Genomic DNA, 27,990 nt, shown 5'->3' with positions numbered 1-27,990 from the left:
GGAGGAATGCACATAGTGTAACTGCCACCGAGCCAAGATATGTATTTGAGACAGGCTGCAAGGCACAGAGAGCAGTAAGAGCAGAGAAATGTCCACGTTGTAAAAGTGGTAATTCTAAAATAGTAATGTTAAAGCCATTTTTACCAGCAAAGAGAGGATTTATCATTACCATTCCAAAAATATAAAACATGAAGCAGCTACTCTTCTCTAATCAGGAATTACAACTTAAAGGTATTTTAAGGACTACCCAATGCTAACCTATGAGAGGAGTAGTTTTCACAGTAGTGAAAAACACATTTAGCTGTTTGTTATCACCAGGACCTGTAAGACATAAAAGTACATGTCCAGCCTTTTACTTACACTGCACCCTGTACTATGGGTTGCCTAGAACCTACCCTAGGCATGACTTAGGTGTTAAACCTTCCCTCACCTGAAATCCAAGTTGTTCAACTTTGCAGATGAGACAACGCAGTCTAACAAGAATAGATCTCCATGGGAAGGGGGTTAATGGGACAAAATAATAAAGAAAAAGAAACACTCCACTGGTTTCAACTTAACTTGACGCCTCTCTTTTCTTTTGTTCAGAGTTTCAGGTACTCTTGCGTCTGTGAGCTGACATCTATTTAAAAATACAAATGAAACATATTAACTTGTATTCATAGACTATTCTTATTCTGTCTACTATTAAACATTATCATTAGGAAGAATACCTTTCAGTGCTTGCGGTTATTTTCACCAGAACAATGTTCGTTAAAGAATGCAGCCTAAACTATATTTCTGACTAGATCTACAGAGAAATAAAAGAATAATATACACTATATGCACCAAATCTTTGCTCATAGTATAATGTGCTTCTTGTGTCTAACTTACTAATAACAATATTCAATATCAATATATAATGTCTCTTAAAACATATGAATGAGTCTAGAAATGTTTTTAATTATTGTCCTCTTGGTACTATTTCTTTATAGGCACAGCTGCTGCCCTTCATTGCACCAAAGTTTTGAAAAAATTTCCAGACTTCCAAGGTGAATAGTCGTAAAAGTATATTTATTCTCAAAGATCTTTTTTTGTTTATGCGCGCTAAAACGATGACAACCTCTTGCCTTTAAAACCCTTAAGTATTTATAAAATCAAGTTCGTAAATATCTTAATCCCTTTGAAAGCACTTCCGATCATGCACGCAATAATCTCACTTGAACTTCTCTTTTGTTTTGTGTTTCAGTTCGGAGCAGAAAGGAATTGGGACCAGAAATAGGAATCACCACGTTGGCGTAGCCATGGAGACCCAAACAGGAATGGAAGCACCGAGAAGAAATCCTCTTGCTGCAGGAAGGACACAGAGACGAGACTGGAATCCAGGTGAGGAAGAGGGTTAACAAGCGCAAGCACAAGTGATTGGGTTTCAAGGGCTTTTACAGATTTCTTGAAGGGTTGGGTTCTTCAGTTGGAGAGGGAAGAGAAAGGTGTCTCACATGTTTAACTGCTTAACCAGACAGGTGCAATTTATGAAAATTAGTTCTTGGCTTGAAAGAGTGACCTTTAAACAAATGCACCCTGAATTCTCATATAAGAAACAAGCACAGGCAAGTGCAATGTTTGTAACCAGACTTTAGTCCAGATGACTGGGGCAACATAAAACAAGCATAAGTAAATACAATGATCCACTAAGCTTTTAGTACAAACAATGGAACCTTACTGTTATTCTGCATATTGATAATTAAACAAAGGCAATTGTAACAACTATTTCACAAAATACACAACCATACCATGAATATAAGATGTTCTTATGACACAGTGTGAGGCTGAGCTATGTTCCATGTACAAACCCTAAAACTTAGGTGTAAAAAAGGGGAGTTTGAAGACTTTGCAAGGGATTTTAAATACAAACTCAAATCAGCAAAGAACTGCACACACAGGCCTTGCAATGACGGACCAGAGACATGGTTTAGGGTCTACGTGTGTGGGTGGCACAATCAGTACTGAAGGCCCACTAGTAGCATTTAATATACAGGCCCTGGACACATATAGTGCACCTTAATAGGGACTTATAAATAAACTAAATATGTCACTTGGGTTTGACCCAATGTTACCATGTTTAGGGGAGATAGCAAAAGCACTTTAGCATTGGTCAGCAACTGTAAAGTGCCCAGAGTCCTAAAGCCAGTAAAATGAATACAGAAAAATGGAGGGAGGCATGCAAAAAGGTGGGGGCAGACCACCCTACAATTAACAGGTCTAACAGATGGTTAACAATGTTTCCTTGTACTGACATTCTCCTCCTTGTCTCCTCCTTGTGGGGCAGACTTTCAGGGGCATTTTTAATTGCCTCTCGGTGTTTCCTGGCTGTTCTGTAATACATTTGCAAAGTCATTCTCTTTATAGCACTGAGGCATGTTTTCCCCAAGGGGCTCATGTTGAATGTATGGAATATTACAACAGTTATTTTAGTCAGAGTCTTTCTTTCAAATTGAAGCAACAGCCAGATTTTTTTACCAATGGTAATGGGATCACTATACTATTAGGTACAGAACAGACTAATGATATTATTATGGGAGATTTAAATGCTAAAATTTCACCAGAGTAGATCCTTTGCAAAAAATGTCTGACTCAATCTTTTCTGAGAGTTTTCCAGGGGCACTACTCAATTAAACCATGACCAGCATCCAAGGGAAATTCCTAATTAATTACATGAGCACATAAAACCTGATCTGTTGTTCATAGCATTTTCCCTCCGACATTCTGGCTCATCCCACCCAAATGGAAAAGGGAAAACCATCAACGATTGAGCATAACTTAGTCTCATTGAAGTTCTGGAGCTCAGTTCTTTCCTAAGAGGTAATCTCACACACAGAGCAGTTATTAAACCCAATGGTATTACATTTAGAATCTATGAAAGGGAATACATAAGTTGACACCAACAGTAAGGTGCCTAGGCTGCAGATTCTTATAAAAGAGGGTAGGAGCATGTGTTAGTGCAAAACAAAGACTATAGAATAACTATAACATTTGGAATATAATCCTTTTTGCGCTTTCGAGATTGTCTTTTTCAGATCTGCAATAACAAGGGACTATCCACTCTTGAGAATATTAACAACTGTTTTGTGGTTTAGTAAGTAGATCACTGTTTAAAGGCACAATTAAAAATTTAAAAAACAATCACCAACATGCATCAAGCATTTTTGGAGTCGCAAATGGTGTGATTCCTTAAAATCGTCCGTTTGCGATTCCAAAAATGCTTTTTGAGATGCATCATTTGTTTTTGTTGAAAATCGCTAATTTTGCGATTTTCTAAAATGCAATTGCATTTAAGGAATTGCAATTTTGCGATTCCTTCAATGCAATGCATCATTCTTAAAAAATTTGCGATTTTAAAAATTGCAAGTGCAAATTACCACGAGGTTGAACCTCGTGGTAATTTGCGAAATTGTTTAAAAATGCACAAAAATGCATTTTTTAAACTGTTAAGTTACAGACACACATGTCCTTAGGACATGTGTGTCTGTAACTTATAGGTAAAAGTGCATTTCATGGGTAAAGGGGGGGGGTAATTTGGACCCCCCTCTCCACCCTTGAAATGCTTTGTTGAATTGCGATTTCAAATTGCGAATTCGCAATTCCCATTCATTCCTATGGGCCCATAGGAATGAATGGGAATTGCAAATTCGCAATTTGAAAATCGCATTTTTTATGCGATTCGGTAAAAATAGCGATTTTTACCGAATTGCATAAAAAAATCAAAAATATTCATGCATAGGCTTTTGCGATTTCTAATTTGCAAATCGCTATTTTTCGCAAATTAGAAATCGCTAAAGCCCATATTGATGCATGTGGGCAAATATGTCTAAACAGTGCAGGCTATTCTGATTGTTAGTACCATGGCATCTGCTCTTTTAATGTTATTGACTGTTCTTTGCAAGTGGCTACCTCCACCCCAAAGGAAAAAACATGTTTGTGAGATACAAGGGGCTTAATTCCTCAACAATTTAATCAGACTGACAACTTTTTATAGGAGTCTTACTCATTAAATCTAACACTCACTTAGCTCTAGGAATAAGAGACCATGCCCCAATGGAATGCCCACAGACCTTTCCAAGAAGAATTTGAACTTATTGGCCCCCATAAGTAAAAGTGTATTAAACACAACTTGTGTCTTTTTCAATTTCCCTGAAACATGTATAATCTTTATTATCATTCCTATTTTTAAGAACCTAGACAGACAAAACTCTCAAATCTAGTTGCTCATTTAGGCCCTTATTACAAGTTGGGCAATTAAACCCCTGTTTCCGAACAGGATGGAATTATCAGTTGTTAAGTATTTAACACATCTGATTATTATCAGATGTGTTAAATAACTCAGCATTCTTTAAATTTTGGAAACTCAAACCTGCTTAATTTAATGGTGGTATTTATCAGACTTGATAAATAACATACACCAGGGTATCATAATTCATCATGTGTGAAAAATACCACCTAAACTTGTAATCAGGACCTTAGCTGCGGATTTGACTGTAAATCTTTTGGAAAGGATCTTACTTGGTAGACTTCAAGTCCGGATAATAGTTGTAGGAATTCAATCTCGGTTGCAATATAGATTGAAAAAGGCATAGGTACAGGTTAATGGTGCCTAATTCTTTATATGAAAACATAACAATCTATTCTTTTCAGGAAAGAACTGCTGCATTAGGATTTCATTGGCCTCACATCCACTTTTGACATAGTGGAACAGTTAAAACCTTTTGGCAATTTTAATTTTGATGGGATTAGTTGTTAATATAGCTGTCTTGATAGCTGCTTTGCATGGCAGATTAATGGCTTATTTGAAGTTTTCATCCCAGGGTGATGCCCTATTGCACCTCTGTCGTTATAGATAGCTAGGCAAGAATGTGTTCTTGACCATATTTTGTTCAAGATCTACATTCAGGAAACAGAAAGGTTTTGATTGTAGGAAGGGACAACCTGTCAAAGGTGAGGCAGAGATGGCCCCATTAATACTTTAAGCAGAGGATGCAGTCCTGATATCGCAAACCTCGAGTGGATTTCAACAATGGGCAGAGAAGTGTTCTTTATGGAAATACTGGGACTGGTCACTAACCTAGATAAATTAAAGTTAATGGCAATGGGACACTCTATACTCAGATTAAAACCCATTAAAAACGATATTAAACTATAACTAATTTTCCCTAAATTGACGATAGATAACACCCTTGATACGGACATCCAATTACACCTCGTATTACATCACTCATGACATGTTTTATATGAACATTGATAAGATCAGTCCAACCTTTTTAAATGACACTATTGATGACAAAACTGTGTGTGGATGGGGAACGATTATTAACTATACTAGATAAATATAACTGTTGAATTTCAGTGTTTTTTTTTGTTTTAAAATGTTATATTATGAAGTCACTGAAATTTTCACCTAACTATAACTTTACACATACACACACACACACACGTACACACACATTTATTACAGGTGACTGGAAATTTCACGACTAGTCTGTGGTAAGGATATTAGAGACAAGCCGTTATAAAGGTATTGAAGTTGCTCTTGCATTTTTTTTTAGGTTGTGTGTGTACACTAAGGATATTAAGAATTTGGGCCTGTTTACGAGTTTGCCGGAAATGCACCACCATCCCATTTTTGGCAGTCTTGATGCCGTGGCAGACATCACGATCATGCTGTGTACTCAGCTACAAGAACGCGCCTGGACCACCATGATGAGACTCCTGCAACTGCAATAATTGCAGAAAAGCCAGATGCGGGTCCTGGAGGTAGTCCCAACACGGTTCTCGCTTTTTGGATTATATCTGCCTTTCCATCAAGCTTTTCCTAGAGGGGACACTGCCATGTGCAATTCAGCTGAAAGCCCCAAAAATAGGTGAGAAGCCACCTTTTTTTGTGGTGCCACTTCAGAATCTGCGTCAGACATCATTATCCAGGTCTCTCCTGTGCTGCTGCTACCAGAATATGAAGCACTGCAACCCCTGTTGTAGCCAGATTCGAAGGTACGCTTCACAATCACTTCTCCTATGTAGTGCATGGCAACAGATTGTTATGTTTAACATGCAACAAAACATACAGTACACATGACCTACTTAAAAATTACAACACATACACAACATACATTTGTGCTTCAGATATACACATGTTGTACTTACCTATCTTTCCAGCAGCAAAATGTCACTACATCGGGACTCCACTGCCAAGAGACTGCCAGCCTATTGGGCACTTCACACTAAGGCTGGCGGCAGACTCTGCGGTGTACTCAGGACCGCCTCAGTGGCGGTATTGTGGTAAGACCGACAAATTCATAATCAGGGTCTTCATCCTCCAACATCTAAGCCTTATGCTTCAGCAAAGAAGGATAGCATAACACACAGCAGACTTTGCATAAAACAGTTGTTGTAACTTGTACCATTTTTTTCTGATTAAGTATTTCAACAAGATGCTTGTGTTTTCATCATAAGAACTAAATCATTGCTACAGATATTGCTGATTTTCTAGGATGTAGCATTAAACTAGTCTCTCTGCATATCTCTTATTTGAGGTGGATACAGGTTATGAAGTCATTAGCAAGGTGGTTATTGACTAATGAAGGATACTTGTAATACATAAACTATGTATTGTTCTCTAATATTTCATTTTGAAATTGGCCCGTATGCAGACAAAGAGCAGGCATGTCACCCTCCATTTTCCTAGGAAGAGCTTGTCAACCCTCAGGCTGCTTACCCTTAGAAGGAGGAGCAGGGAACCAGTTTGAGAACAGCTCAGTCGTGATAAAACATGAACACTACCATTCCAAACATATGACAATCACATCCACCCCTGCATAGGGTGGGGCAGCAATCTTGGAAATGCTTTTCATCTTTTCAATTTAAATGATAGTGACATTTCAAGCAGGATGTACGCAATGACCACTTCACAAATTGGAAGAGGTGTGACATAGAATCAGCCTTCTTTCACTCCACTGATGTTTGATAAAATAGAGACGATGCTTCATATTCAAAGACCGAGGAAACAAGTTAAGTGTTACATTCCAGAATCAGATAGAGTAGGGTTGGGAAATTAGTTTTAAAGTAAATTAGGATGCACAAGTCTCAGGTGTGATTTAAAAAACCTGACCATTCTAAAAATATAAATCTTCATTTGCATCTTTGAATTAGCTTGAAAGCATGCTAATGGGCTTATCAATTCAATTCAGCATGCTTTATTCGGTATGTACAACAACCAAAAAACTAAAACCATTATTAAATTAATATAATTTCTTAAAAACAACAATCAGCAATACATAAATGATCCAATTAATTATACATAAAATCAGTTGATAGAGGCTGTGCTTTTTCTCACATCAATTGCTTTTTGAGTGTATAGCGCAACATAAAAACATATCACTGGGTTTTTTAGAGTAACAAGTAGTTTCATAGCAGTATGGGTGGTATTCCCGTTATATTTTTTTGAAAGTGGCTTTTGGTAAAAGCATCTAAAATGCAAGTAAAAATTACATAATAGCAAAAATTGCATAGTGCTCTGTTTGGACCGCTCATCGCAAGGGCATGGGGACTTTGGCCATATTTTCATAATAGGTTAGGCAACCACGTGATGTACAATTCCTAATCTCAGTCTTGGTAAAACGAAAAGATGTGAAGGCTTAGTGAATATAGACAAATAGTCTTGGAAACCTCTTTTGAGCTCCATTATTTGGTAAAATATGAATGTAGTTTGTTTCCCTATGGCCCTCATGTGAAGCACATTTTTGTGGGCCAAGAAACTATCCTTTATCTCTAGTTTTGATATAGATAATACATGCTCAGAGTTTTCATAGATCTTAATCTTAGATAATTCACCATATACATCAGCAATATTTTTTAGCCAAGAAATACGTACACTATTATCCAACTGTAAACAGTCCTTGATAGTTTTTTAGGTACATTTGGTTTCTTCCTATGCCCATATAGATCTCCAGAGCATTACTGGTTTCATGGCAATCAAATCAGATAAATAATTTAAATCAACTTCTTGGTGCATTATCTCTTTAGATGCAGAGGAGGGTAAACATAGGCGGCGTTTTGAGAATATTGGGAATAGCTTGTCATGACAGGTATCACACTGTGGTGACTTTTTAAATTTTCAATTTCCCTATTATGTGTAGATCTTAGATGTCTGCTGAAAAATGCTAGTGGTTGTAGTGACACATTCCTTTCGAAGCGTGGTGGTAACACTACTCTGTCCAAGGGGTTTCTAGCTGAACATAGATTTCTAAAGTTAAAAATTATGCAATCCCCTTTAACACTCTTGGCTAAGTGGCCAATCCAGTTTACTCTCCTTGTTATCTGACTTGCTTCAGACACTGGGTACCCACAGTTCTTATGAAGCCAATGGACCATTTTATTTTTTAATGCATCATGTGGCTCCATTTTGCCCGGCTGAAACATGGGGACATTAACAATAACTGCAACATATGGGCAGCATTCTGGTGGTAAATTTATAGGGACATCAGCTCTTCCCACAAGGGCCCTGTTTTCTCTTAGCTTCGATTGTGTTGACGTTGGTTGGTCCATCTCAGACTCTGCCCTTCTATTTTGGAAAGGCTGAGAATTCGGGGTCTGCTGAGTTAAATGTGGGTGGCTTCCCAACTCATCCCTTCCATTATTGGTCGCTATGCATGCCGTGTCAAGCTGTCCCCTCCTACATTTCCTGCCTGATTCCATACTTAATTCTTTATCAGTGACAGCTATTGCCTAGGGTGACTTATCAATACGACTCCCCTTAATTAGATTCCTCATTTCCCCGAGACTATCATTTGTATTCTTCATGGGTATTCTGTAGCAAACCATTCAGTTTATTTACTTTGCTAGCCAATTTATCTAATTCACGATAGAGTGGTTTTAATAATTCTTTGATCTTTGTTTGTTATAACAGGTATAATATGGGAGATTTGTGAGTTTAGAGGGATATTTATATCATCACATATTTGGTCTTTTAAATTCTGCAGCAGCCCTGTCCTAGTTTTGTTGCTCCCCTCAGTTATTTGGCTCTTCTTACAAGCTCTTTTTCTTTTCGAGATTGGGGATCCATCAGGTTAAAAAACAATGGGTTAAAAACTAACGTTTAGAATGTACGGTTGTTAAGATAATCAAATCACGGTTCGGCTAAATTAAGACCTAAGAGTTTGTTAAAAAGACGAAAGTTATAAGAACACTTCTATGGTGGACCAATTCTGATGGCTTAATGTGAAACTGTGTTAATCAACTATCCAATCCAAGTCCTCCTTGCTACACACGCTGTAGTTAAGTTTTCACCAGGATTATATTGAGCTAGCAATTTAATTAGTAGATCAGTAGTCTCACCACTTTGTGGTTCTAAAAGGGGTTTTTATTCCTCGCTTCACTGGAATCAAATTCGAGCATGTGGGCAGTTGTTCTCACCAATGTTTTTAATGTCATTAGCTTAGAAGGTATAGGGGCACCAAATACCTGGTCGCAGTCTGTTATAATCCCCATTTTTAAGAAGGGTCAAAGGGGAGACCCTAGATGCTACAGACCCATTTCCTTGTTAGATTCTTCTTTTAAGATTTTGGGCAAAGTTATTTTGGGAAGAATTTCAACCTGGGCGACAAATAATGACATCCTGTGTGAAGCCCAGTATGGGTTTCGTGCCGGGAGAGGCACAGAGGATCAGTGCCTTAATTTACTCCTTACCCTGGGCAAATACACTGTGGCATCCAAGGGTATGGTGTACTTGGCCTTTATGGATTTGTCCACAGCTTTTGACCTAGTAAATAGGTCAAAGCTGTGGACAATACTTTTAGAGTTGGGGTTAGACCAGGCACTGGTGCATTATTTGGCACAATTGCATAGTGATTTGAGGGCAACTGTACGTATGTCACAAGAGGGAAATTGCACTGCCTTTTTTAAATCAGGAAGAGGGGTGCGCCAAGGTTGCATTTTAGCACCAATTCTCTTCTCACTTTATATTAATTCTCTGGGCAAGACCCTGGAAATGGCCTCCATTGATGTACCGCGTATGGGTGACTCTTTAATGCCGGTTTTACTTTATGCCGACGACACGGTATTGCTGGCTAGGACCCCAAATGGATTACAACGCCTTTTAAATTCTTTTGGGGCTTTTATGCAAGGCTTGGATCTAGCAGTCAATATTGAGAAATCCCACGTCATGGCTGTAGGTAGTCGCAAAAATGGCATGAAAACCCTTACCTGTAATGGTTCAGTTCTATCTAAAGTAAAAGTTTTTACCTACCTAGGTGTGGTGTTCGATGAGAACGGGACATGGGCTCCACAAATTAAAAGTAAGGCTGCGGCAGTAAAAAGATCGGCAGCCGCCATCCTAGGCTTTGCTAAAAGGTTGGGTGGTAAGCCACCTGAGGCTATATTAGCAATTTATAAAGCTAAAACACTGTCCATTGCAAGGTACGGTGCCATGATATGGGGTTATAAAAATCTGGACCACATACAAAGGGAAGAAAATGTATTTTTGCGATCCCTACTGGGCCTCCCAAAATCCACCCCAGCCTTTCCCGTACATATGGAACTGGGGATAGGCTACATTGAGGACTCTTTGACCCTGGCCCCATTACTGTCATGGATTAGGATATGGCTTAATCCAGCTTTAATCTTAAACCATATGATTATCAGGGACTGCATGGGGAGAGAAAATGTGGCGAAGATCGGGTGGTTGCGATACATTAAAACTACAGCAGAAAATTTAGGCCGCCCAGAGTTATATACATACCCTGAGAGCATTGTGAGGGAGGACATTGACTGGGTAACGAAAAACTATATTGAGAAAAAGGTTTCAGAGCGAGAGGCTATTGAAATTGTAAAACCAACTGTTAGGGCCCAGTACATGACGATTGCTTCACTATCTATGCAATCTTATTTAATGATAGTTAATAAACCTTTTCACAGGTGGGTCCTCACCAAATTTCGGTTCAATCAAGCACATTTTCTGTTAGGTGAATTTGAAAAATGGTGTAAGCCTCAGGAAAATGCTCCTTGCAAATGTGACCACTTCTCAGATCAGGACATATTACACTTCTTGTTCTTCTGTCCCTTCTTTAAGAATGGAAGGGAAAGATATATTAAACCAATTCTGAGAGGTTTTGTGCAGGTTAAACCAGCCCTATTGTACTTACAACTTATGGAAACTTCAGTAGTAATGTACGGGGTAGCAAATTTTCTGACTATGTCTATCCGGTCAAAGCAAGCAAGACTAAAATCAAATGATTAACGTAAACTAAAAATGCCTGTACTGAATAAATGACCTTTGTTTATGTAACCCTGAGTTGTACAAATTATGAACGCATGAGCGGCACATTTTGCACTTTACCCCAGGCGGCTAGCATTTCTTGTATCTAAAAATGTAAAGATTTTCTAGTCTTTTGTACTGTTTTTTATAATCTGAATATCGCTAAGGGATCATTAGATTGTGATCACTGTAAATACGTTTGTAAAGATGATTTTTTATGAATTTGCCATGTGTAATTAACTTTTTAACTTTTTAACTTGTTTTAAAAACTTGTGTGTATGATTGAATATGATTCTGTAGCATACTTTTATGATTTTAAAACAATCGAATAAAGTGTTTCTGACTTGACTTATGAAGCCAATGGACCATTTTATTTTTTAATGCATCATGTGGCTCCATTTTGCCCGGCTGCAACATGGGGACATTAACAATAACTGCAACATATGGGCAGCATTCTGGTGGTAAATTTATAGGGACATCAGCTCTTCCCACAAGGGCCCTGTTTTCTCTTAGCTTCGATTGTGTTGACGTTGGTTGGTCCATCTCAGACTCTGCCCTTCTATTTTGGAAAGGCTGAGAATTCGGGGTCTGCTGAGTTAAATGTGGGTGGCTTCCCAACTCATCCCTTCCATTATTGGTCGCTATGCATGCCGTGTCAAGCTGTCCCCTCCTACATTTCCTGCCTGATTCCATACTTAATTCTTTATCAGTGACAGCTATTGCCTAAGGTGACTTATCAATACGACTCCCCTTAATTAGATTCCTCATTTCCCCGAGACTATCATTTGTATTCTTCATGGGTATTCTGTAGCAAACCATTCAGTTTATTTACTTTGCTAGCCAATTTATCTAATTCACGATAGAGTGGTTTTAATAATTCTTTGATCTTTGTTGTTATAACAGGTATAATATGGGAGATTTGTGAGTTTAGAGGGATATTTATATCATCACATATTTGGTCTTTTAAATTCTGCAGCAGCCCTGTCCTAGTTTTGTTGCTCCCCTCAGTTATTTGGCTCTTCTTACAAGCTCTTTTTCTTTTCGAGATTGGGGATCCATCAGGTTAAAAAACAATGGGTTAAAAACTAACGTTTAGAATGTACGGTTGTTAAGATAATCAAATCACGGTTCGGCTAAATTAAGACCTAATAGTTTGTTAAAAAGACGAAAGTTATAAGAACACTTCTATGGTGGACCAATTCTGATGGCTTAATGTGAAACTGTGTTAATCAACTATCCAATCCAAGTCCTCCTTGCTACACACGCTGTAGTTAAGTTTTCACCAGGATTATATTGAGCTAGCAATTTAATTAGTAGATCAGTAGTCTCACCGCTTTGTGGTTCTAAAAGGGGTTTTTAGTCCTCGCTTCACTGGAATTCCGTCATGTTCTCCTTCAATGCTCCCCACAAGGGTGATGTTCATCAGAAGTGGAAAGGCAGATGACCAGATATAGCAACCATGGACCTAAAAAAAAGGGGTTTCCGGAGTTGGGAGCACACCACTGACCTCTTCCGCCGTATCGCCCCACTGCATCATGGTCTGTGCAGTTCAAGTATTTTCAGGAATGGTTCAAAGTTCAATTTTCAAAGTATTTCACCTCAATCAGTGCAAGTAAGTACTTATATTTAGATCATGTCTAGACACAAGCCTAGCTTGTGTTTTGGGATTGATTCCCTCATCAGTAGAGATAGTTTCGGGGTTGCAGAGCAGGTCGCCAAACACCCGTCACGGGCCTCGTTGCCCCTCTGACGCGCAGGTGCATCTCCAACAAGCTTGTCAGCTATTATGGCTACAGGGAGCCATCAAAAGGGGATTCCGGAGTTTAGAGCACACCACTGACCTCTTCCGCCGTATCTCCCCACTGCATCATGGTCTGTGCAGTTCAAGTATTTTCAGGAACGGTTCAAAGTTCACTTTTCAAAGTATTTCACCTCAATCGGTGCAAGTACGTACTTATTTAGATCATCTCTAGACACGAGCCTAGCTCGTGTTTCGGGATTGATTCCCTCATCAGTAGAGATAGTTTCGGGGTTGCAGAGCAGGTCGCCAAACACCCGTCACGGGCCTCGTTGCCTCTCTGGCGCGCAGGTGCATCTCCAACAAGCTCGTCAGCTATTACGGCTACAGGGAGCCATCAAAAGGGGATTCCGGAGTTGGGAGCACACCACTGACCTCTTCCGCTGTATGGCCCCACTGCATCATGGTCTGTGCAGTTCAAGTATTTTCAGGAACGGTTCAAAGTTCAATTTTCACAGTATTTCACCTCAATCGGTGCAAGTAAGTACTTGTATTTAGATCACACACTGTAGTTAATATTTCGCCAATATTATATTGAGGTAGTAATTTAATTAGTAGATCATTAGTCTCACCGCTTTGTGGTTCTAAAAGGGGTTTTTAGTCCTCCCTTCACTGGAATTCCGTCATGTTCTCCTTCAATGCTCCCCACAATGGTGATGTTCATCAGAGGTGGAAAGGCAGATGACCAGATATAGCAACCATGGACCTAAAACAAAGGGGTGTTGGCCACACGCATCCTGCACTACGGGGGCTTGCCATTGGCTATATGTGCCTCCGGGCACTGTGGGAGTGACAGGGCGGTGTTGGAGAGCAAAGAAGCCTGGTAGGTGGAGTACTGTGGACCCGCTGCGTGTGGCTCTCACCCCCGGTCTGGTGTGGCAGAATGAAGCCTCCCACGCTGCGGGGGCCTGCCGTTGGTTATATGCGCCTACGGGCCCTGTGGGAGTGATGAGGCGGTGTTGGAGAGCGAAAGAGCCTGGTTGGTGGAGTCCTGTGAACTCGCTGCATGTGGCTCTCACCCCCAGTCTGGTGCGGAAGAAGGAAGCGTCCCACGCTGCGGGGTCCTGCCGTTGGATATATGTGCCTAACGGCGTGGTGGGAGTGACGAGGTGGTGTTGGAGAGTGAAGGAGCCTGGTAGGTGGAGTCCTGGAGACACGACCCCAGTCCGGTGTGGTAGAATGAAGCGTCCTGCGCTGCGGCGGCCTGCCATTGGTTATATGCGCCTCTGTGTGCTGTGGGAGTGACGAGGTGGCGGAGGAGAGTAAAGGAGCCTGCATGTACCATGATGCAAAGAAGAAAACTCTTCTGGGTTATGATGTAGTGTCTTTCTGTACCCTTTTCCCTCCCCAAACTGTTTTTCATGACCTTTTCTACCTTTAATTACACATTCCTAATGTTCCTTTTTGTAAAAAATGCAATCCAGCCCATTGAATACACTTTATCCGGCCCTAGCCAGAGAATACGTCTTGAGCCGGAGAGTACGCTCAGGGTGCAGAGAGTACTGTCCAGTGCGGAAATTCCCGCCCGCCTGCAGAGTTAGGAGTCGTAAGTGCATTCTGTGAATACCAACAATAGTAAGTGCCTTCTGTGAATACCAAAAGTAGTAAGTTTAGGATTTTGTCTCCGATTAGTTCTGTGAATCAGCCTCCAAGAGATTCAGTCTGAAACTATGACATTTCTATGCTTTCATGAGAATTGCCAATTTACTCTATCAAATGCCTTCTCTGTGAGTAAGTGCATTTTTTGTGTTTGTGCCGATCTGCTGGTGGGTGTGATGCTGCTGTCAGTGCTGGTGTGCTAGTTGGCAAAGCTGAGGAGGTGGGTGTCTGTACAGTTGTTAGTTGGGCCAATACAGGGTCAGAGGGTGCCATCACAGTTGTTGATTGTGCTTGTACAGGGGCAGAGGGTGCCAGCAAAGTTTTTGGCTGTCCCCGTACAAGGACAGAGGGGGCATGCACAGTTGTTGGTTGTGCCTGTACAAGGGTAGAGGGTGCATGTACAGGGAGGAGACATGCCTGTCCAGGTAGGGGATTTATCTGTGCAGGGGGCTGTGCCTGTGCAGGGGGGGTGGGCATGTGGACATGGTATTGCCTACGCACATAGGAAAGGTGTTAGGGGAATTTGTGGTACATTTGGAATGGGGTGCAGGTATGTGTATTGGATCTCCTCCATGTGTCGAATGTGAAGGAAGACTTCAAAGTGTCCTCCATCATCTTCATGCCAAAGCCATGGTGTCTTGAACTCTTTTCCCTAAAGGCTGATATTAGGTCAGTGTGCCTCCTTGACATGTCTTTGCAATACTTCTCAATCCTGTCCAAGACATGGATCTTCCTGTCAATCATCTAGAGATATTTTGTAGGGAGTCTGAAATGTCAAACAGAGTAGCCCCTATGGCACAAATATCCTGCCTCACATGAGCCTATTGTTGGAAAGTTATTCCTCCCACGGGCCAACCAGACCAACTGTCATTCCCATCTGCATGGGATGCCCTTTGATATCACCGTCAAGTCCGCCTGCTCGGTGAGGAGATAGCACAATGGAAGCTGTGGATATTTATTCCTCTGGGATCCCTACTCCTCAGCAGCGGTTCAGGTGCTAGAGGAAAGGCCTGAGTTACACTGTCATTGGAGGAGTGTGTAGAAGCAACACATTTACCTTGGACGCGAGAGCTGTGAGGTTGGGATTGTAGTGTTTGGGTAGGTGAATGCTGCTGCTGGTTGGCTGACTGCTGGGACTGGGCAGCCCTCAAATGGGAAGTGGGAGGTGCAATGATGGCTGGAAATAATGTAGGCTTCAGTCTTTTGCCTAGTGGGCCAACAATGCACTCCTCATCATCCAGGTCCTCCTCCACAACCAGTTCTTGCTCATCTTCTTCCTCTTCATCTTTGTTTTGTTTAGCAGAGCTGGCCGCTGACATTGGTTCTTGGAGGAGGATTGGGTTCTCCACTAGTGGATGGTTCAGGTTCATCAAGTGACTCATTGTCAACACATGGACAACAGAGATTGCAACATGGTAAGTATTTTTCATAGTATATTATGTGGTATTTCAACGCAAGGGTTGGGACAAATATTCTTCGCATCTATTTGATGTTCAAAATGTGACCAGTTTTGTGTAAACCTACATGTGACTGCTCACACTGCAGGTGTGCAATGGAAAATCAAAAGCACCAGCTCCAGTCGTAGAACTGTGTGGTATTCAGATGCCCCATGACATTGGCTGCTGAAATTGGCTCCTATATTGTGTCGCAGGAGACATGGTCCTCCTTCCAGCAGCTTTAGAAGGAAGTGGCACTCAATTAATGCAGAGTATGTACTATCAGTGAATATGCAATATTAGCACATACATCACTGATTTTGTTGGTAACATATCACACAACATCAGATGCTTCAAAAAAGTGACTTAGTTATTGTGAACTCTTTGGGAGTTAATAGTTTACATCACAATATGGCACATTATCTGATGGACGGATGGTAGTGGGTCTGACTGCTGCACCCTGAATGATCCGCAAATGCCATGATGTAATGTACCATACATATTTATTTTTACATGTATGTGTCATAGGTATACACTTTGGAACAGATTTGGGGCTACTCCTCTTTAGATGAGACGATATAAGCAATTTGGTATTTATTGTATTTATTCAATTTAAATGTAGGGTCATCCTTTCATTATACAACATTTTATGGAGCAGTGTACTCTTATGAACTATATCTGAGCATTTGGAGCTGAGTGACTACAGGGATATTAGAGATACACCACATACAGCTAACATATCACCCAATATTAATGCCTATAAGCCTTCCCTAACATCATTTTTAAGTGTACTCATCAGGATCTACCATTCATCCAGTGTGTCTTGCCTAGTCATATTTTACACTACTACATGGAGAAGAGATTGTTGTAGTAAGTTTTTTTCTGGCCATCGTTACAGAGACTGCAATTATATTAATGTAATTTAATTTACAGTTTATTTGACACATGCTATAGACAACATTTCCTAATTCAATTCACATGTGTGAGACTATTCTATAGATTATGTTTTAAATATATATGGGCCCTCTAATCACAAGGTATTACATGGGACCCACTTCTGGCCATATTTACATACCAGTTTGTGCCAGTGGTATTGGTTTATCTGCCCCTTGATGTTGCCTTCCTTCAAGTGCAGTAACCTCTACTCCAGTGGGTGGATTTACTATGGTTGTTTGTGGAAATTTAATGTGGAAGTCAATAGACAATACCAAGAAATCATGATTATAAACAACTTTTCACATAGTTACTCCACTGCTGTAATTGTTATTAATAAATGAACATTTTGATGTGCCATATACCACAGTAAATTGGTATAGGAAATTGGAAGTTAATTTTTCCAGTACATAGGGTTCTGGGACTTGTAGTGTGATTGACAAAATGAGATACACGAGATCCTAAATAATTAAGACTATTTTAACAAACATGAAGTTACTTCCATACCTACATTTGCAGTTTACAGTACACATTTATCAGATAAAGTCATTGTTGAAATCATTGCATATTACCTGGCACCACATTATTGTTATCATTAACAAAGCCCATGGAGCAGGTGGGGATACATGGTAGAGAGGGCGTCCTTCTCAAGTGGTGTGAGATGGAGACTAGGTCCAGTTTGTCCACCAGTGAGTATTCTGGCCACATCTATCCTGGTGAACTTCTCCTTTACCCGCCTCCTTTCATACTGCCATTTATTTTTTATGTCATTGATGGTCCACACATCCTCCCCAATGTACTGACTGAATTATCCAGCTAGTGCTATAGGGCTATCTTCTGTGTTGTACTGCTGAGGAATGGAGAAAGACCATGTTGTTTTTTGAGGTTCCCCACTAGGGATGGGCAGAACTCATGGAGTCTCACTCCATGGAATTCTGAGGAGCCACATAAAAACTCCACAAGATTCCGTGGAGTTCCGCCCACCCATTGTTGAATAACTGCTCTCCCAGTGGAGATGTGCACCATCATAATAATGACCAGCACTGTCTCAACAGTCAACATACTAACCACTAACATACTAACCGCCTAATGTGGCCACCAGAAATAGACTATCATAGACTGTCATAGAACTTTGGGAATGGCGAGATAAATCAGCAGGCACAGACAGTGGAAACAAATGTGGGGCTGTTCCTTAGCATAATGGAGCAGTCATCTGATCTTTCTTTTTTAAAACTGTTTTTTAATTGTACACACAAACTGCAGATGATAAAAATACAAATCAGCAATTGGTGCAATTGCGCGGCCAAACAAAATCATTCAATACAGAAGCCCATATAAAAAATAAGGGGTGAAGGGCACATGTTTTGATGCATTAGTATTTAAGACTAGGTTGCTTTATTTAGTATTGGGTTTACTGTGCACATTCTCGAATACGCTCTCTGCTGCCCATGCAGAGCACAAGTGACATGAGGCATGGATCAAAAATGCTGACTTGAGCCAATAAATATTTTATGTTGGAGTTTAAAGGCTTCTCCTGTTCTGCAAATTTAAACTTGCTTGTTATGATACAACACTTTAGTGGTCTCGGTGAAGTAATCATCTGGTTAATAGCTGTGGACTTCACAGCCTAAAGTACTTTCAGTGGCAAGGCACGCACACACATACAATCAGGGTACACTGGTAGGTGGGCTTAGTGAGGAAACACAGTTAGGTAGGTAGGTGGAAGGGAAAGACCGGTAAAGGGGGGCCTTACCTGGTAGTGCGCTGTGGGGGCCGGAAAGTGGTGTTACCCTCCATCTCCTGACCAGGCCAGGCCAGTGGGGTCCCCTGCAACATCACAGAGGCCAGGAGGCTGCCGGGTGGAGGTAGTGTGGTGGGGAACCCCCTCATGCCATGGACATGGGTCAACTCAACTGCTGTTGCTATCTGATGCCCAGTTCTATCAGAGAATGCCTCTTGGGAGATGAGAGCCCAACATTGGCTCCCACATGGAATTCAACTGCTGCACTGCTCATTGGGAGGGCAGGTGGTCTTGAGTTGAGAGCTGTGTCACTCAGTCAGGATTGCAGAGACTCTCGAGGGTACCAGCCCAGTTAGGGCTACGTCTCGACAGAGGAGCCCTTTCCCCTGGCCATTAGGATCTCTCCACTGCTGATCTCGGATTCAGCGCATTAAGTCATGTCTGTGGGTGAGGGGAGGAAGAGGTGAATATTTAATAGGAATCTATTTTGAAAGTTGGTGCTGCGCCTGGTGTCATTTTCAAATCGGGAAGTTGCTTCAACAACAGTGTGTCCTTCCCTCAGCCCTCTTCCTGGAAACCTCATGTTTGCTGCTGCTATAACTCTGTGTCTTCTGGACTTGCGAGCACGTGAAACTAGATGGCCTCCCCTAGTGAGCTCATCATCACGCTAGCCCGTGTTTGCCAATTTGTGGACAAAAAATAGCCAGAATCTTTTTCTAATTGATGACAGCAGTGTTTTAAAGAATGAACCAACCGTAGTGGTGATTTCCTGCTCTGCGCAGCATCAGAGGCAGTTCCTCTTCCCCCCTGGTTCTACATCGACTTCTCCACAAAGGTACTGTCCAAAATTCCAGTCAGGGGGTCGGAGTTTTATTCAGGAAAGGGCCTGGCTATGGCCTAACTACTCCCACAGTCAATTTTAGCTGCTGCACCAGCCTCTATCTAAGCATTTTGTCTTCAATAATTTCTTTTTCTTACATATTGATTATATTTGCCTGCTTAAGTTTTATTTTTGGAGAGATGTAGAATAAAAATGTGCAAACTCCACATAATAAGATAAAGCTAAATATTTTTCCTCCTCCTGTTAAATTCTACAGTGGTGGAATATAGTGAACCTTCCTTAACTTTAATACTTGATGAGATTCAGGCAATTACTTCTAGCACTGATACTATAGCGTAGAGATTAAAAACTTGCGCAAAGATATGGCTAGTATGTCAATAAAGATTTCTGACAATGCCATAAAAATCCAGGACAATAAAGTTAAAATTGATGCTTTTTCACAGCTTGTTCAGAAAAGGGGGGTGGTGATGAACAGAGTGTCTGAATTAAGCAGACCACTCTTACCCAGTCCAAAGATCAGGGCTTGATCCATCACCGTTTTTTAGCTCACTGCACCATCCCAGCTCAGAACCTGGCTACATGCAAATTAGTCTGTTCCTGTCCCAGTGCATGATGGGAACAGGGCAAACCAAACTACCAAGCCAATTCTTATACTGGGAAGGAAACAAGCTTGCGAAGACCGGTTTCTGGCATTTCAGCCGTCGTCGGCCCGGCTTGCTTGAATCCTGATGGTGCAGTGAGCAAGGGACTCATGTCTGAGTATACCCTGCCACACCTATAGTGGCCAAAAATGATTCAGAAAAGGGGGGTGGTGATGAACAGAGTGTCTGAATTAAGCAGACCACTCTTACCCAGTCCAAAGATCAGGGCTTGATCCATCACCGCTTTTTAGCTCACTGCACCATCCCAGGTCAGAACCTGGCTACATGCAAATTAGTCTGTTCCTGTCCCAGTGCATGATGGGAACAGGGCAAACCAAACTACCAAGCCAATTCTTATACTAGGAAGGAAGCAAGCTTCCGGGGACCGGTTTCTGGCATTTCAGCCGTAGTCGGCCCGGCTTGCTTGAATCCTGATGGTGCAGTGAGCAAGGGACTCATGTCTGAGTATACCCTGGCACACCTATAGTGGCCAAAAACGATTCAGAAAAGGGGGGTGGTGATGAACAGAGTGTCTGAATTAAGCAGACCACTCTTACCCAGTCCAAAGATCAGGGCTTGATCCATCACCGTTTTTTAGCTCACTGCACCATCCCAGCTCAGAACCTGGCTACATGCAAATTAGTCTGTTCCTGTCCCAGTGCATGATGGGAACAGGGCAAACCAAACTACCAAGCCAATTCTTATACTGGGAAGGAAACAAGCTTCCGGGGACCGGTTTCTGGCATTTCAGCCGTCGTCCGCCCGGCTTGCTTGAATCCTGATTGTGCAGTGAGTAAGGGACTCATGTCTGAGTATACCCTGCCACACCTATAGTGGCCAAAAACGATTCAGAAAAGGGGGGTGGTGATGAACAGAGTGTCTGAATTAAGCAGACCACTCTTACCCAGTCCAAAGATCAGGGCTTGATCCATCACCATTTTTTAGCTCACTGCACCATCACAGCTCAGAACCTGGCTACATGCAAATTAGTCTGTTCCTGTCCCAGTGCATGATGGGAACAGGGCAAACCAAACTACCAAGCCAATTCTTATACTGGGAAGGAAACAAGCTTCCGGGGACCGGTTTCTGGCATTTCAGCCGTCGTGTGGCAAAAAAATATCTCCTATGTCTGCTCTTCTTCTGGATTTGGAAAATCGTAACAGACAGTACAACCTACGCATTGTTAATTTACCAGAAGACGTAGAAGGTTCTGATTGTAGATTATATTTGGAAAATGTGATAACTGGTCTTTTGAGCATCAAATTTCCTGAGAAATTTGAAATAGATGAATCTCATGGAAATCCTTATCATCGTAATCCTCACCACACAAAACTGAGACAAATGATTTTCAAGGTTTTGCATCACCATCATTTTGTCTTGATAAGAAAAGCTGCATTGTAATTCCTTCTTCTTCTGGATTTGGAAAATCGTAACAGACAGTACAACCTACGCATTGTTAATTTACCAGAAGATGTAGAAGGTTCTGATTGTAGATTATATTTGGAAAATTTTATAACTGGTCTTTTGAGCATTAAATTTCCTGAGAAATTTGAAATAGATGAAGCTCATAGGAATCCTTCTCATCGTAATCCTCACCACAAAAAAACTGAGACAAATGATTTTCAAGGTTTTACATCACCATCCTTTTGTCTTGTTAAAAAAAGCTGCATGTGCAATTCCTTCTTTAATGATCAATGGTAATAACATTTTTATTTACCAAGACTTTGCTAAAGATACTGTTAACCCCTCCCATGCTCGTGAAGGAACCGTTCCGTCACGAGCCTCGGGTGGGCTGTGCTGGTGACGGAACAGTTGCGTCACGGCCCGCTCGCCGCGCCTGCGCGGCGCGAATTTTGCACCTGCGCTGACGTTCTAAAGAGCGGGCGGGGCCGTGACGGAACCGTTCTGTCACAAGCACAGCTCACCCGCGGGCCGTGACAGAGCGGTTCCGTCATGAGCACGGGAGGTCCACGCGGCCCCGCCTCCCCCTTAGCGCTGCGGCGGAATAGCCGCCGCAGCGAAGGGGTTAAGACTTGCAAGGAATTCATTGATATCCGTCCATGGTTAAGAAGTCTTAGGTTTAAGAATGGTCTTTTTAATCCTTCAACAACGCTAATTTGGAAAGATAATTTTTCAATGTTCTTCCAGCAATCTGAAGATTTACAAATATTTCTGGATCAGCATTCACAGCACTCTATGGATACAAATGATTCTGCTACTTGAACATTACTATAATACATTTTTCTGGCTAATTTAACTGTTTATTTCCTCACAGGGCTCCAATGGTTCGGTCATGCTTACAAAGCGTGTATGCGTTTCAAAATCATTATTAATGTTTAATTATTGTCATTTTCTCTATGTGTGTTTGTTTCTCCTTTTTCACTTTTTTTCCCTGCTACTCTTTTCTAGAGCTACTATTTTTCATCTTTTTCCACTTCAACATTTCCTCTTCTTCTTATTTGTATCTTTTCTACTTTACTTTGGCTAATGTTCCCAACTTTAAAATAGTCTCCTTGAATGTCAAAGGTTTACGACACCTTGTAAAATGTACAAAAATTCTAGATTATTTAGGTAATTGTAAGGCGGATATTTGCTTCATGCAGGAAACACATATTGAAGACTAAGGGGCCCATTAGGATGTCGGGCGGTGGCGGGGTGGAAAAGCAGCTTTTCCCGCCCGCGAGCAGCGGAACTCACGCCCGCCACATTAGGATAGCAAAACATAGGTCATTTCCTATCCGCCACGGAGCGCCGCGCACGCCAATCAAGGTGCACCCGCCACCACGGCGGTGTGAGCCAATCGAGACTCTCCGCTGTGCGGAATGACGTCTGCCCGCTCAACAAATTAGGATGGCCCAAACAAGTTGACGCACTGCAGCGGAAACAACACCCAGGCGGAAACTCAACAGCGGAGCGAGATAGCTGAGACCCGGACCTGAACGCCATGAACCTTGCCCTCCATATGCACCCGGTGATGTTCCTCCTACAACACTATCGTCAGATGGGCCGCCACGGATGCTGCCGCAGGTATGCAACTACACAAATGCAACACACAGCACACAGGCCGACACAGGGTCCAATCAGCACACAGATACCCTGCTGGGGGTCACAACACATCCACAAGGGCAACCACACATCACCCACCTGACAACATGGCACCCCTCAGCATCCAGGACACACATCGTCCGCCAACCAGCAGCAACGTCCCGCTCCCTGTCACGTCACCGCTGCGGTCAACTCATGCACACTATGCAGAAGGCAGGGCCACTCCAAGGCATGGGCAGGGCACAAACACCCCAGGGCCACACCACAACAAACCACACTGCAACACATCCCATCAAATCACAGGCCAGGTGCCCATCCCGTGCACTCCCATGCACACTAAGCAGCACTGCAACAAGCAAGCACAATACACACCCTGCACCACACAACACACAATCAGGGAGACAGCCACTGCAGCAGTGGCTGACAAGGAACACACAACGCCAGTGCCACACACACATTGAAGGCTCACAATCCTTGCCAGCACATACACACACAAACAAACACACACCCTGGCGTAGCAACAAACACAACACATACACAGGGATGCCTCAACAAATGCCTACACAAGAACAACACACAAACACTTCAGGAACACATGCTGAACTCCAACAGAAACAGACATACCCTGTACCCCCAACTGGGGAAAAGCAATGGGAGCACAGACCCAACAGGAGTACACAACATCATCACTCAGGAACGAAACACACACACCATAACACAAATCACACAAGAAGTGCATCTGGACACACACACACTGCCACATCAAACCTACCACAGATGCACATCAAATACCAATCAACAAACACCACAAGGCATCAGGGGATGCACATCAGGCAATGCCCAGGCCACATAAACACAGCACTGCATGCTCAACAAGCAGTGTGTGCATAACAAGCATAACATCCACACACACACATGATCAACACAACCACATCACACACACCACAATTTAGCATTGCACAAATACTACAGCACACCCAGGAACTGAACTAATACCACGTCCAACACCAACACATCCAACACCACAACTACACATGCACCACTCTGGGACACAAGAGCCAATACATCTCCACCAGAGCACTGGGCAGCACACGTAGCTGAAGTGCACATGACCACCACAGAATGACTAATAGCACAAGGACAGCACACATACACCATTGTGGCAATGTCCAGAGTGGAATAACACTTATGGCCCAAGAACTGCACCACAAAGCACAAGCTCACAAATGAAGTGATGGGGAGGCACACAGACATGGAAACCATGGGGGCAGCTGTATGCAAAAAAAGGAGGGGGTACCCCCGACTAGAGTTCCTAATTCAGGATACACAAATCGGTTGAGAAAACAAGTAATTAGGAACAATTTTAGCTAGTGGACATAACCTGACATCATACAGTAAAGACTATGTTTAAACAACGTGCATGGTACAAAAATATATATTTTATTTTATTGAAAGGTATCTTTATGATTAAAAAGCAAACGTTTTTTTGTTTTGTGTCTCCTCTGTACATGTGATGATCAATCTACATATACAAAATGCTGTACAGTTTCGCTCATTTCAGTTTTCAGTACATTTCATAGCATTTCCTTGTATGGAGACTGTGTTTGGGGTGCTTGTCAAACTGATTGTTTCAATCTAAAAACATGGCTAAAGGTAACAACTACGCGCGTTTCGGCTGAGGGCCTTCATCAGGAAGCCATTAAAGTTCCAAGTGAACCTTGTTCTGTGAGGATCGATGTCTTTGGAAACTCGGGTCACGATATTCCGAAAAACGATTGATTTTGGTGTGATTCTGCACCAGTGGTCCGCCGCGTGTACCAATAAGTGGGGTTCCGTGTAGTAAGGAGTTGAAACTGCATGTACGGTGGAGTTGCAGGTTCAATATCAAGGATATCTGTTTGAACAATCCGTCGAGTATTTTTATGGTGGGGTCTGTGGGTCGGGTACTTCCATCAGCATAGTACATCCAGGAGGATATCCATATTGTGGTAATCTGGAGAAGAGGTCCCGCCTGCCTTCCAATAATGGGGTCTTCGGACGTCTCAATGGGTCGGACCAGGTGCTGACATCAAAGTGAAATACCCTGCATGTCTGTAGCAGACATGTAATGGGTGTACCACACACAACTAGAGGGTGGGAAGACACACAATGGCAATGCACAAGTGGCACACATAGAGGATGGTGTAACACCACACACATCATGCCATACAGGATGAGAAAAACCACCATGTGCCTGCAATGCATCACAAACACAAATACAATGCCAGTGTGGAGCAGCAGGGCCACACAGTCTACACAAACACACCCACGACACATTGAGGATCAATCAAACACAACACTGATGTGCAACTCACACACTTTGCATACTTCAAACTTACAAAAACAACTAGGAGGAGTCACACACAACTGCATGGACACACCAACACACAGCACAGTGCACTACAAACAGCTCACACAAGTGCATACAATCTTCTCCACAGGGCAAGACAAAACAAACAACAGGCATACAACTCCTGGGTGACACATGTGTGTCTCTCACATTTCAGGGGCACACATACATCCACTATAAACTTACACCCTTCACACCTCTGCTACACCCAAGACCACGCATCTCATGTAGGCCATGGTACGAGGACTAAGGGCCAACACAAGATGACCATACACATACACGGCTGGGCACACATAAAGGAATCCACACACATACATCATGACATATCCCAACCTGCTCCAAAACCTTAGCACAGCATCACACCCTGTGTTGGCAGTGTCCCACAACCTGCCATGTGAACAGTGTATCCAACAATAGCAAATCACTAAGATGATAACTGCATGGCAGGTAAAATAGCCATCACAGATTACACCATTATCAGGGTCAGAATGGACTGAAGACCCTGTCACCCCTGTCTACAAATTGGATGCCTGCAAAGAGCCTTGCAATGTTGAAGTGATACATAGAGCATGGGGCACAGCCAATCAAATGCAAACACAAAAAGAACTTTAATCAGCAAGGACACTGACAAAACACACAACAGAAGTAACTGTATTTATTCACATTTTGCACAGATGTAGCAGTAGAACAATAGTAGACAACAGCAAGGCACAAAATGATGTACACAGTCAAGATACTATGCACAGGTGAAACACAAAAGGCCAGTGTCCATAGCACAGGGGGGAGTACAGCACAGCAGAGCAACAGGGCCAGTGTCCATGGCAGGTGAGAGGCCAACACAGCAGAGCAGCAGGGCCAGTGTCCATGGCAGGTGAGCCAGCAAGTACATGAGAGGCTGCACAGGGGAGAGTACAGCACAGCAGAGCAACAGGGCCAGTGGCCGTAGCAGGTGAGAGGCCAACACAGCAGAGCAACAGTGCCAGCAACACACCCATATACAAAACAATGTTCAGGACTAGCACACCTGTATGAGGCACAGGCATATGAGGGGGATGCCAACTCACTGCTGGCTGTCATGTGGACTTGTACCTGGCTGTGTGTTGGGGACAGCAGGCCCACTTGACTGTGTTGACAGAGCCCCAGGTGATGTGGTGCTAACAGTGTCTTTGCAAGCTGGAGTGCTGTGTGGACCAGGTGGCATAGTGGCACGTGGAGGTGGAGTCATGCAGACCTTTAACACAGTGTGGGTGGGAGAGGTTGGAGGGGTGCCCTTCCACTTTTTGGGAATATGAAATGGCTTCCCTGTCTTGGGGTTGATGGGAAGTGGTGATGACACAACTAGCACACACCCCAACTGTCCCACATCAGGTGCAGATACTGGCACACCTCTGGAGATTTGCTGGATCCAGTGGAACGTTTGGGCTGGCTACGCCTCTGGACCACCTTCACCTCTTTGCCAGGTGTACCCCCAACAGTGCCCTCCTTCGACTTCTTGCCAAGGCTGGTCACTACTGTGCCCCCTTTGCCTTCTAGCCAGGGCTGGTCACTACAGTGCCTTCCTTTGCCTTTTTGCCAGGGCTGGTCACTACAGTGCCCTCCTTTGTCTTCATGCCATGGCTGGTCACTACAGTGCCCCCTTTGCCTTCTTGCTAGGTGTATACCCTACAGTGCCCTCCTTTGCCTTCTTGCTAGGTGTATCCCCTACATTGCCCTCCTTTGCCTTCTTGCCAGGTGTACCCCCTACAGATCCCTCCTTTGATTTCTTGCCAGGGGTGGTCTCCACAGTGCCCTCCTCCACCTGCAGCAATGGTCATGGAATTGGGGTAAATGTGGTGGGTGGATGTGTCCCTGTGCTCTTCCTGGGTGTACTCCTGATTTACAACACCTCCTCAGTGGGCACAGACACTGCATGGGTAGGTTTGTGTGAAGTTTTAGTTGAAGGAGAGTCTATTGCTGGTGATGGCTCTGTGGCATGTGCGCCTGATGTCTGCCTGGTTGCTCTTCTGGCCTTGCTCTTCCGTGACTGGCTCTTGCCTGTGCATTCTGGGGTGGACATGCTCTTCAGTGGGGATGGTGTCTGTGTGCGGGAGTTTTTGGCTTGTGTCTGTTGTGTGCTCCTTGTGCTGTATCGTTTTGTTGATGCAGGCGTACTGTGGTCACTGTCATCTGATGTGGCCACTGATTGGGGGGTGGACAAAGGCACCTGAGCTGGAATGGGAGCATGTGCCTGTTGAAGGGCAGACATCACTGTGGATGACAACGCCTGGACTGTATGGTGTAGCCCACCCA

Source organism: Lissotriton vulgaris, chromosome 2_1 (assembly GCF_964263255.1).
Source record: "Lissotriton vulgaris chromosome 2_1, aLisVul1.2, whole genome shotgun sequence".
NCBI classification, from domain to species: Eukaryota; Metazoa; Chordata; class Amphibia; order Caudata; family Salamandridae; genus Lissotriton; species Lissotriton vulgaris.
Note: the sequence above shows the minus strand (reverse complement) of the source record.